This window comes from Macaca thibetana, chromosome 2 (assembly GCF_024542745.1).
Source record: "Macaca thibetana thibetana isolate TM-01 chromosome 2, ASM2454274v1, whole genome shotgun sequence".
NCBI lineage: Eukaryota > Metazoa > Chordata > Mammalia > Primates > Cercopithecidae > Macaca > Macaca thibetana.
In genome coordinates this window covers 98,003,456-98,013,978 of record NC_065579.1, presented here as the reverse complement: position 1 = coordinate 98,013,978, position 10,523 = coordinate 98,003,456, and the positions used below count along the sequence as shown (strand labels likewise).

The 10,523-nt window shown below is 51.1% G+C and overlaps 1 protein-coding gene across 1 annotated transcript in view; it reads left to right on the top strand.

The window, feature by feature from the left end:
- The first annotated feature begins 599 nt into the window (after positions 1-599).
- Positions 600-10,523, top strand: part of HIGD1A (HIG1 hypoxia inducible domain family member 1A) — a 1,051,097-nt gene continuing 1,041,173 nt past the window's right edge. Inside the window, exon 1 of the mRNA XM_050780492.1 lies at positions 600-603. The gene's annotated coding sequence lies outside the window, so the exon portion shown is untranslated. The remainder of the gene's footprint in view (positions 604-10,523) is intronic.

Genomic DNA, 10,523 nt, shown 5'->3' with positions numbered 1-10,523 from the left:
GAGGCACTGCCTGGTCTTTTGTAGCACCAGCCCACAAGGCTGGTTCTCCCTAGAAGGCCTGATCATGTACCTGGCTACCTGGCCACAGGACCTCTGGGCCAGCTGCTTCCTTCTTAGGCGTTGACACCCCCTCAGATCTTCACTCTGCCGGGAAAGGCCTTGAGACAAAAAAGAGCCTGTGCTCACGGAGCCGGCCTAAGTCCTGTTTACCACTTAGTCGCAGCCAAATGGAATAAGTGCAGTATTGATTAATTGCAATTTTTTTTTTGGAATACATATTCACTCTGATGTTTTATCATTAATGCATTAAGAAGCTGAACAAGCAATAAGACCAAATGGACTTCAAAACACAGCAGAATTTCCATCCAGTGCGGTCTGATTTACAGCCATTACCTCCTGGCACAAGACAGCCCCCATTACAGCCCACACCTTGGCTGAAACTTGAGAGGTCTTTGTTCTTAACCTTACTTATTTATTTCCTCCGAGAGCAGGTGTACTTCGGCTTTGTGCCACAGGGCAGGCCCTTCTTGGCGATGGGGTACATGTGCTGGAAGGCTGGACAGAGGGGCAGGAGTCAGCTTCCTGCTACATGCAGATGGGGGGACTGCAGACCCTGACCTGGTTATGGGGGAACATGGCGACCTCACTTCCCATCCTCCCCAGCAGCAAGCTTCAGAGGGAGGGGTGGACTCGAGGGCTGAGTGACTCCAGCTCACTCTATCAACGCACCCTGCGCATCTGTCGGCTGCTGCAGTGCCCTGTGCATCATGGCTGGGTTGGGCACTGGCTCTGTCATCAGCTGATGGCAAGAAAAACTGGCTGTTTTTCTCCCATTTGGGGGCCTCAGTTTCTTCATTTGCCAAATGAGGAAACTAGACTGGACAATATCTGAGAGCCTTAAAGATGCAGCAGCTCATGACTCTTGCCTCTCTCCCTCCTTCTCTCCCTTCTCTCTTCCCTCTCTTTCCTCTTCCTCCTCCTCCTCTTCCACCTTTTTCTTTGCAAAACAATTTTATTCTTGCAGAGTCTTGTCAAAAGCTCTCTAGGTGCACTGACTGGGGCAAAAATTACCTAAAATAATAACAGCAGCAGAAAAAAAAAAAAAGAAGAAGAAGAAAGAAAACACCACAACTATTTAAAAAGCACTTTTGCAAAGCTCAGATGTCAACAACGAAAACTTTGGGAAGGTATCATTAAAGGAGTTGGTGGAGTCTGGGTCAGCGATGTGGCCCCTAGAACTGGCCATCCCAGAATGGAGCATTCTCTCCATTTCAGGGTCGCTTGTGGGGACTTGCTGTGTGTTGGTCACTCCCTGATGGCAGGCCCTGTATGGGTTCCAAGGATGGCACCTAGAGAGGGATAAAGGGCAGCTACAGCTTCAAGAAGCTTTGGGAAAGCTGGACAAGTGGACTGTGACTGGCCAGTGTACTGTGGAGGTGGCAGAGGTGAGCCCAGGATGCTGAGGGACCTCCCCAGAGCCACAGGCTGGGATGGGCTGGATGGTGAAGGCTCAGTGGAACTGAAGCTGAATGTCAACTGGGAGTTAGTTAAGCAAGGATTGGGGCATTCCAAGGGGAAGCAAAAGACTGGAGGTCTGAGAGACCACCTCTGGGTCTAGAGAATAGAGAGTGAGGGCAGGGATGTCAAGAGATCACGCTAGACAGATAGGTAGGAGCCAGCATCCGTGGGTGCTAATTTTATGTAGTCATAGTTGCAGGTTTTGTAGCAAGAGAGTGATCTAAGGTGCCCAGGTGGCATTGGAAGGGGAGAGATAAGAAACCAGGCCCCTATTTCATGCCATGCCCTCTCTGGGTCAAGTCTTCTCATCTGCAGTGTAGTGCATGTGGATTCCATGAGGATTCATGTTAAGGGCTTGGGCCGTGACAAGCACTCAACAAAGGGTCCCTCTGTCCTTTAGACTCAGTCTGTAAATGAGGAAAGCACCGTGTCCAAGGGCACAATCAGCCCTGGAGTCCCAGCCCTTCCAACTCCAAAATCCAAGCTCTTTCCTCTAGGCTGCATCATCTCCCTGATCAGCCTGATACTCTGCCAGAATCTGGTGAGACAGGCTGATATGGGGACTGAGGGAGTAGAGGTGGCAGGGAGTAGGGTGGGAAGATCTTGCTGATTCTTTTGCAGGTGGAGTATGCTGACTTCGGGCCCAAGCATCTGCAATTACAAGGTAACCTTGAGCCAGAGGCCACACAACAGAGGTGCAGGGTAATGCCCTCTGAGGTCCCCATGTGCCCTTTCAGCCTTTATGGAATAGAGCAGCATGAGGGCAGGCAGTCCTCCATCCCACCAGGGCAGGCAGGGGCCCCAAGTCACCCAGAAATACATCTGATGGGCATGTTCTTCCAGCCTGCATCAGACCTCAGTGCTCTCAGGAGGTCAGACACCTCCCCTGACTTCTCTCCTTATGTGGCCGTGCTCACCACTTCCAACTGCCCCAATCTGGGAAGAGGGTTTCTCTGTTCATCTGGAATGCTGATGGGCCTCAGGAGCTCAGCCCCCTGCTGACTGGCAGATCAGGCCAGCATTATTGCCTCCTGAGGGATCCAGAGCAGGAGGTCCACAGGGGGACCCTGGATATGAAGGCAGATGGTGAAGGCTTCCCAAGTTTAGCCCAGATCCCCTTGTTTGCAGGCCCCTGCACCCTAGCTGCAGTGAGTGTGGCTGCTGCCACAGCTGTGTGGAGACACGAACCATCTAACCCAGGAGTCTCGCTCACCCCAGTCCCTGCAGCCACAGGCCCCAAACCCTGACCCCCAGCACACACACAGACCCTTTTTTTTTTTTTTAGATAGGGTCTCACTCTGTCTCCCAAGCTGGAGTGCAGTGGCTCGATCATGGCTCACTGCAGCCTCGACCTCTCGGGCTCAATCAATCCTCTCGCCTCAGCCTCCTGAGTAGACAGGACTATAGACATGCACCACCATGCCCAGCTAGTTTTTTCATTTTATTTTTGTAGAGACAGGGTCTCACCATGTTGCCAAGGCTGATCTTGAACTCCTGGACTCAAGTGACCCTCCCTTCTCCTCAGCCTGCCAAAGTGCTGGGATTACAGGTGTGAGCTACCATGCCCAGCCTGCAGCACTTTGTCTTAAGCCCAGATTAATGCCTGCTCCAGAGCTCCTGCAGTGGGGATGGGGCTATAGATAGACCCTGCCCAAGAGCACATCTTAGTTCTGTTCATTCCCCTGCCCCAGCCTCCTCCCTCGCTGCCTTCTCCAGTGAGCACTCTCTCAACCAGGCATCTGCACAAGAATCCCTGTCTCAGGTTCACTTCTGGGGAACCTGACCTGAGAGACCCTGCAATGGCCACATTGCTTCTCCTGTCTACCCCGACCCCCACCAGACTGTATGGCGCCAACATTTCAGATGCTCTGAATGGCCTGCCTTCGTCTACTCTACTGTGCTGCTTCATCCCAGCTGGGCTTTGCAAACGCAGTTCTCTCTGCCTGAAATGTCCTCACCAACTTCTCATCCCATGAAAAACCCATCTTGAATGTAACCCCTTTGTAACACTTCCGCTGAGACATCGAACCATTTTGCATCTGCACTGAGCACTGAGCACATGGATCATGCACCGTGACTCTTATTTGTTTGGGAGGTGGGGTACGGCACTGCTCCCTGTGACTGAACTATGAGCCCTCAGGACCCTTCACCCCTGCCAACATGCCCAGCATCCACCAGGTGCTCCATTGTGCTGGCTGGCTGCTGTGAATAAGTTGCCGGCCTCCAGGTCTGCCCATCAGTTTGTTCCCACCCCTCTGTAGGCCTGCAGTCCTTCTCTTTAGCACCTGGACCTGTCTCCTTCAAGCCCACCAGGTCATATCTCCTGCCTGCTGCATACTTGGGAGAGCCTTGGAAGAAAACAGAGGCTCACGGGGGTGGTGGAACTGGCCCCAAGCCACACAGCCAGCAGGATGGAGAAGCAGAACTCTTGACCCCAGGACACCTTTATCCAATATTGCCTAGGTTGATCTTGAACTCCTGGACTCAAGTGACCCTCCCTTCTCCTCAGCCTGCCAAAGTGCTGGGATTACAGGTGTGAGCTACCATGCCCAGCCTACAGCACTTTGTCTTAAAACCAGATTAGGTCCTGGATCACTGCAAGTGAGGAAAAAGGGGTGGCTGTACCGGAGCTCAAGAGAGGCCCAGTGTAATCATGGGTCTTGTGGAGAGAAGTGGACCCTCTCGCTCCTTGTGCACCTGTTGCCAGCAGCCCAGGCCCTCACAGACGTTGCCTGCTTCCTCTTCGGAGGACGGAGGCACCTCATATTGTACCAGTCAGGCTGGACATGGATTCACCCTGGATGTTTCAAATAAAGGAACTTTAATGAAGGGGATACTTCCAGAGGGGTGGGCAGGGTTAAGGGAACAGATGGGGATGTTGAAGCACCTGGAGACCAGCACCATCAGGAAGCTAGTTCCACCCCTAGGGCTGAAAGGACAAAGGGGAGGAAAGAGGGTGATCCAAGCCTGATGAGAAGAGGGCCTGCATTGGAGCAGAGCAGGTAGGAGGCAACCAAGGAGACTACCCCAGTCTCCTGCCCGCATCTCCCATGGGTCAAACCCAGCTAGAAGTCCAGCAAGAGAGCCTGGAGTCAGCCTCTAGGACAAAGAACAGGGCCACGAAGGGCAAGGAATGGGTCTGGGGGCAAGTTGAGAATGACCTACTCCAGAAAGAGATGATGCCTCCCTTTAATGATCCAGCAGTTGGTGGCATTGGGGACCATGGAGAAATGGGTCCCCTGGAAAAATGCAAGGCATGTTCATGGACCTCTGACCTTCTCAGTTTATTCCCCTTCCTCTTACTGTGTTCCCAGAGGTTACTGAAGGGTGAGCCAGTGGGGCCACCATCACTTCTTTGTCACAGGGCCCAGGAGGCAATGGAGACCAAGACTGGTTGGCCAGCCATTGGGTCAAGGTGCAGACCTCTGCTAGAAGCTGCATTGTTTTCAGAACACTAGGGAAGGGGGATGCTGAGGTTGAATTGAGATAGCCTGGTAATCTTTTCTTCTCCCCAGTCCAATGGACGCCATGAAGCAGTTCCACTGCAACTCTTCCCCCACACCTGAATCTACTTGGTCCAGCCCATTAATGATGGCACAGTGAGGGAACTTATGGAGATGCTCCCTGACTTTGTGGCATTTGGCTAACTTTCTGGGTAGGAATGGAAGACTCTAGAAGGGTTAACACCCTCGTGATTGGTGGAAGCTTGAGGTCATTTGTAAAAGAGAGCCAGCTTATAAACAAGGGGCATGTATCTGCTAGACAATTCTCCAGTGAACAGCAGGAAGTAAGATAGACCTACAAGTCAGGTGATGTGTTTATTCTTACCCACCCTTCCTCCAGGTCATTGGGAAATGATATGAAAGGCCACTAGCATGGCATTGAGGGGCATATGCTCTTGTCCTTCCCGATATTAATATCTGCCCTCCCCCATGATATCCTAATGAATGCCTCCACATCAGGAAGAATATTACAACCAATACACCATGACAGTTGAGAGTATCTAAAACTAGATGTGCAAATTCCATTGATTTTTAGTTCCTATTTTGAAAAACTTTTACAAAGGAAGAGAGAAAGCCCACAGTCTGCAAAGGGATCAGAGGATGGTGGACATTGCCTCAAGGAAACTGCACAGCCTCAGAGGGGAAAGATTGTGGGGTACACTTATAACCCCCAAGGTCCAGTCTATAAGGTCCAGAGGCCCTACCACCAGGTCAGGTTCCAGTGGTCTCAGCAGGCTTGTTTGCTAGGCATCACAGAGGGAGCTGATGATGGAAGGCTCCTCAAAGAATGCTGTGTTCTCACCAGACACCAGGACCATGGCATGGCTTCGGGGAGAAGGGAATAGAATTCTCCTTCAACTCCATAAGAGCTCAGAGTCCAGTTTCATTTATTTCTTAGAGAATAAATGAGATGTTGCTTGCGTATCTGTGGTGGCTAATTTAAAACCACCGTGTAGCCTCCATGCCCCAGGCCCTGTGCTCATGCAGGAACACAGCAGTGAGTGATGGGTTCAGAACCCTGGCTGCGGAATCTGACTGCCTGGGCTCCGTTTTCCAAGATTCCACTTAGTAGCTGGGTGCCCTTCATAGCTTGGTTCACTCATGCTAGGTAACCCAGCAGTTTTGAAACTGGAGAGCAGAAAACTCTTCCAAGGGGTACGCTGGCATGGGTAGTGTGGCAGACTCTAAAAATGGCCCTAAGTTGGCACCACTCCCTGGAGTCTATGTTCCTATCCCTTGAATCTGGACAGGCCTGTGACTTTCTTGGGCCAGTAGAATGTGGCAGAAGTGAACTAACGCCAGTTCTGAGCTGAGGACCCAGCCAACCGGAGGCACAGGCAGGAGACCAGTGCACAGAAGAGTGGTTGGAGTACTTCCTCCCTTCTCCCTCGCTGCCCTGGGCTGCCCCCTGGACAGTGGCTGCCTTTCCACCAAGCTGCAGCTCCCACTGGACCCTCATGATGCTGTTTCCTCTCTGGTCTATTAGCCCTGAGTGTGGTGTCTTATGCAGGGTTCTCCAGGAGAGAGCGAGAGATGAGGATTTGTGTGAATATGCCTTATTAGCAAGTGTTCCCTGGAAAATCCAGGAGGGGCATGGAAAAGCAGGTCAGGTGAGGGTGTGAGGGCATGGAGGGCTGGTGTGTAGGCCACACCTTAGCATGTTCCCATCAGGGACAAGGGACTCCTTCATCAGTCCTTGATCAAATGTTGCTCAGGGGACACTTCTAGCTATCGGTATGCACTGGCACCACGGGGTTCCAAGGGCAGCCCCCTGGTAAAGAGACCAAGTGCTAGCTGCAGGGTGGAACTCACTGCAGTCCCCACACTTAAGGACATGCCCATCTCCAGCTTTTGTTTCCAAGTTTTAGCATTTGCCAAGGTAGGCAGTAAGGAAGCATGGGTTTCATATCTCCAGAATAGTGCAGCCTTCCACAAAAAGCAGAATAAATGGTGATCTTGGAGCAGTTTCTCCTTTCTGTCTGGAAATCTCTCAGGAGAGGAAATATAAAGTACTCTGTTACCTTCTTGAAGGGAGGAGGGAGGAAAAAATTAATACCACTAAGTTATTCTGCTGCAAATGTGTGTTGAATGGAACTGATCTATTTGAGCATGGGCCCTGGGTTCAAATTCTGGCTCTTCCATGTTCTAGCTGTGTGATCTTGAGCTGGTTGTTTAACCTCTCTGGGGTCTCTAAAACAGAGAACAAAATGTAATCTGTAAAATGGGGACAACAGTAATAATAATAACCACTTCAGATGGTGTATTAAGTGAGTTAATCTATGCAGAGAGCTTAAAACGTTGTTCTGCAAGGAATAAGCAGTGAGCACTGTGCAGGTTTTAGCTGTGGCTGTTATTAATCATTAAAATAGCCTTTTATAATTTGAATTTGCATGTTGTAAAGTTTCCTTCTTTAAAATTGCTTTGGATAAGCAGACAATACTTCCTACCTTTAGCAAATCAGAGTTTATACCCTTTGCCTTGACTTGGTGAGGGCAAGATGTTACATGGATGGAATCTGGGGTGGGTCTTTTAAGGTGATGTCTACATCTGGCTGAGGGTTAGAAGGTGAGTTCAAGCACACAGCAGGACTCGTGCTTTCTTGCTGCTTACCTCTGTGAAGACTGAAACTTGAAGACAGAGGTGGAGGAGGGGTGCCTCCTAATCGTGGGCACCCAGGCGCGTGTGGCTGCCCCTTCCTTCCCAGCCTGTGGGTTGTGCCCACTAAGCACATTCGCTTTCCTCCTATTAAAGCAAGATGCTGCAGGGCTGAGGGGCTCTCTGCAGAGAAGCAGTGAATCAAGAGGTTAGCAGTGTTTATTGATTTAGTAATTCGCACGCACTTTTCCGGATAGATTATCTTCCCAGAGACTCTGACAGCAGCAGCCAGCCGATAATGCAATGCCCGGCTGTAGAGCGTGGGGCTGTGGAGGCGGCAGGGGGGTGAGTGGGGGAGGAGAGGAGTAGAGAGGCCAGGGGAGGACGACTGAGGCTGGATAAGAAGAAGAAGCATGGGCCGCATCCTCCAGGATTCAATGAACATTTCTTCAAGGTGCCCCCAGAATCCCTGTAGAGATGAAGGCTTATTCCACCCGCTGTCCTGCTGGGAGTGCTGCCTGGAGCTGCCTTGAGACACCAGCCCTCCTGGAGACACCTCAGGTGAAGAACACAGCCTCATCCAAGGCCACACTGCTCCTCAGGAACAGTCGCATCCAATGACTAATCAACACCAGGATATACAAGTCCTGCAGACCCCGCAAGTTAGAACGTTGCGCAAGCCCACCCAGCTTCAGAACCCCCTCGCCAACCCCAGAAACTTCCTCCCTCTACCCAGCCCTGCTTCCTTCTCCTCCTCTCCACAGGTATTGATTCCAAGAGCATGCAGGCCCTAGCAAAAGTTCCGTAGGCTAACTCTGGCCTCTGTCTGTTCCTTGTGACTCATGGCCCCTGTCTGAGTGTAGCTTCAAAGCAAAGCCACCAGACTGTACAGCTTTTTTACTTTTGTTGCTACAGAGTGGTTTCTATACAAAGTGGTGGTGTGAGATTAGGGAGATCTGTCCCAGTGGACTCTCTTTCTCTTCCACCTTACTTCTTCCTCTGGGCCTGTCTCACAGACCCAGGACTTCTGTGGTTCAAGGTTCCTCCCATTAGGAAAGAAAGCTCTGGATCAGCTGCTTGGTCCAGGACCCACTTGGATGTTACAGCTCCTGGTGAAGCTGGGCCAGAAGAGGACTGGCCAAGTGTGCAATGTTGAACCAAGGGAAACATCTGCAGGGTAAATTTCTGATACCAGGAGCAGGCAGCAGGAGGCGGGAAAGTTCATTGGCTCCAGATCATTTATACATTCTAGCTTTTCCTTCCTCTACACCTTTGCTCATTGTCCCACTCCAGACATGAACTCATCCAAGGATAGACATGTCAGACAGTATGCTGGTATCAAGAACTCGAGGACGACTTAGTGACAGATGACTGTGCCCCAGACTACCTGCCTCTCCATCTTAGGGGAGATATGTGTCTGTCTATCCATCCATTCATCCATCCATTCATTACTATGCATCTATTCGTTCATCCATTATTTACTTAATAATTACCTATCGAACACCTACTAGGTACCATTAGTTTAGATAGATAGATAGATAGATAGATAGGTGATAGATAGATAGAAAGTCACTGCTGGGTTTTTATCTTTCTTTCCTACTGACACCCCACTGAGGGTAGGAAAAGTGTCTATCCCTCTGGGAACAGTTCCTCTGGCCCAGTGAGTGGTACTGATAGTCACTACTATCAATGCGGTACGAGGAGAGATGGTTGTGGGGAGAGGGTTATCCTACATGCAGCAGCATCTAAACTTGACCTTGAAGGAGGCATGGGCTTGGGGCTGGTCACAGGGGATCGCCTAGACTGTCTGTCCTGCCAAACCTTAGGACAGGCGGCAGGCAGGAGAGTGTCTGGGTTGTGGGGAAGACAAGTCCAGCCAGGACCCCCTTAGAGAAAGCATCTCTTCCTCTCTCCATTTACCATCTGGAGTGATGGGCACACCCATCCAGGTGCCCCCTCACTTGCTCAGACACAGGCTGCAGTGTGAAGGGCTTCCGGGCTACTAAGCCTCTTTAGCCAAGTATCCCCAGCCCTCTGAGCTCAGAGCTCCCAAACTCATGCTGTGCTTTCAAGAGCCTGATTCACCATCCCTGCAGGTGCTTCTGGCAGTCCCTGGAAGGTGTCTCAGTTGTGGCTCACACACAGCCCAGGTGGCCATCGAAACCCATCGGTCTACAGTACGCTCCTCTTCTCACACTCAATCCTGCGTCCTCTGTGTCCCCAGGCTCTGCCAGCTGCCATCACTTCCTGCTGTCTTCCATCCCTGCCTCTGCTCCAAGCTCTTATTTCCCAATCAGTTAGGAACCTGGGAGGAGTCAGAAACTACTAGTCATTTGAACAGAGAGAAATTAATGCAAAGAATTGTTAGCTGTGAAATTGAAAAGATTTAAAAGAGTACTTGAAGTTAGAACAAAGGCAGCAGCTGTAGGCAGCAGCCAGCATCTCTGGGGCTGGAGACACCAAGGGAAGAGGTTAGAATTGTTAAAAGATTTGGAAGTTTTGAGGAGGGACCCGGAAGATAACTGGGGGTGAGGTTGGAGAGGCAGTCAGCTGGTGTTCGTGTTTCCCAGCTCATGAGACCCAGAGCTCTGAGGAGGGGATGCTGGGCGGCTTGTGCGATGTCTCTGGCCAGGGAGTGGGTGATGCATCTCATTCTGCAAAATGAAAAATGGAAAAACTGCAATGTGGATTCACCAGCTGCTTTTGGAATGAGCTACTGCTGCCAGAGAGAAGAAGCCTTGCTGGGTGCTGCTCACAGAAGCAAAAAGCAAACAGGGTGGAGCTGGTCCCTGCTTCCTCCTCCAGCTTCCATTCTCTCCAGCACCCCCTAACGGCAGAGCCTGTCTGGGAGCCACTGGCAAAGGAGACCCCTGGTTTGCAGAGTCCTGCCCAGCATGGCAGAACCCA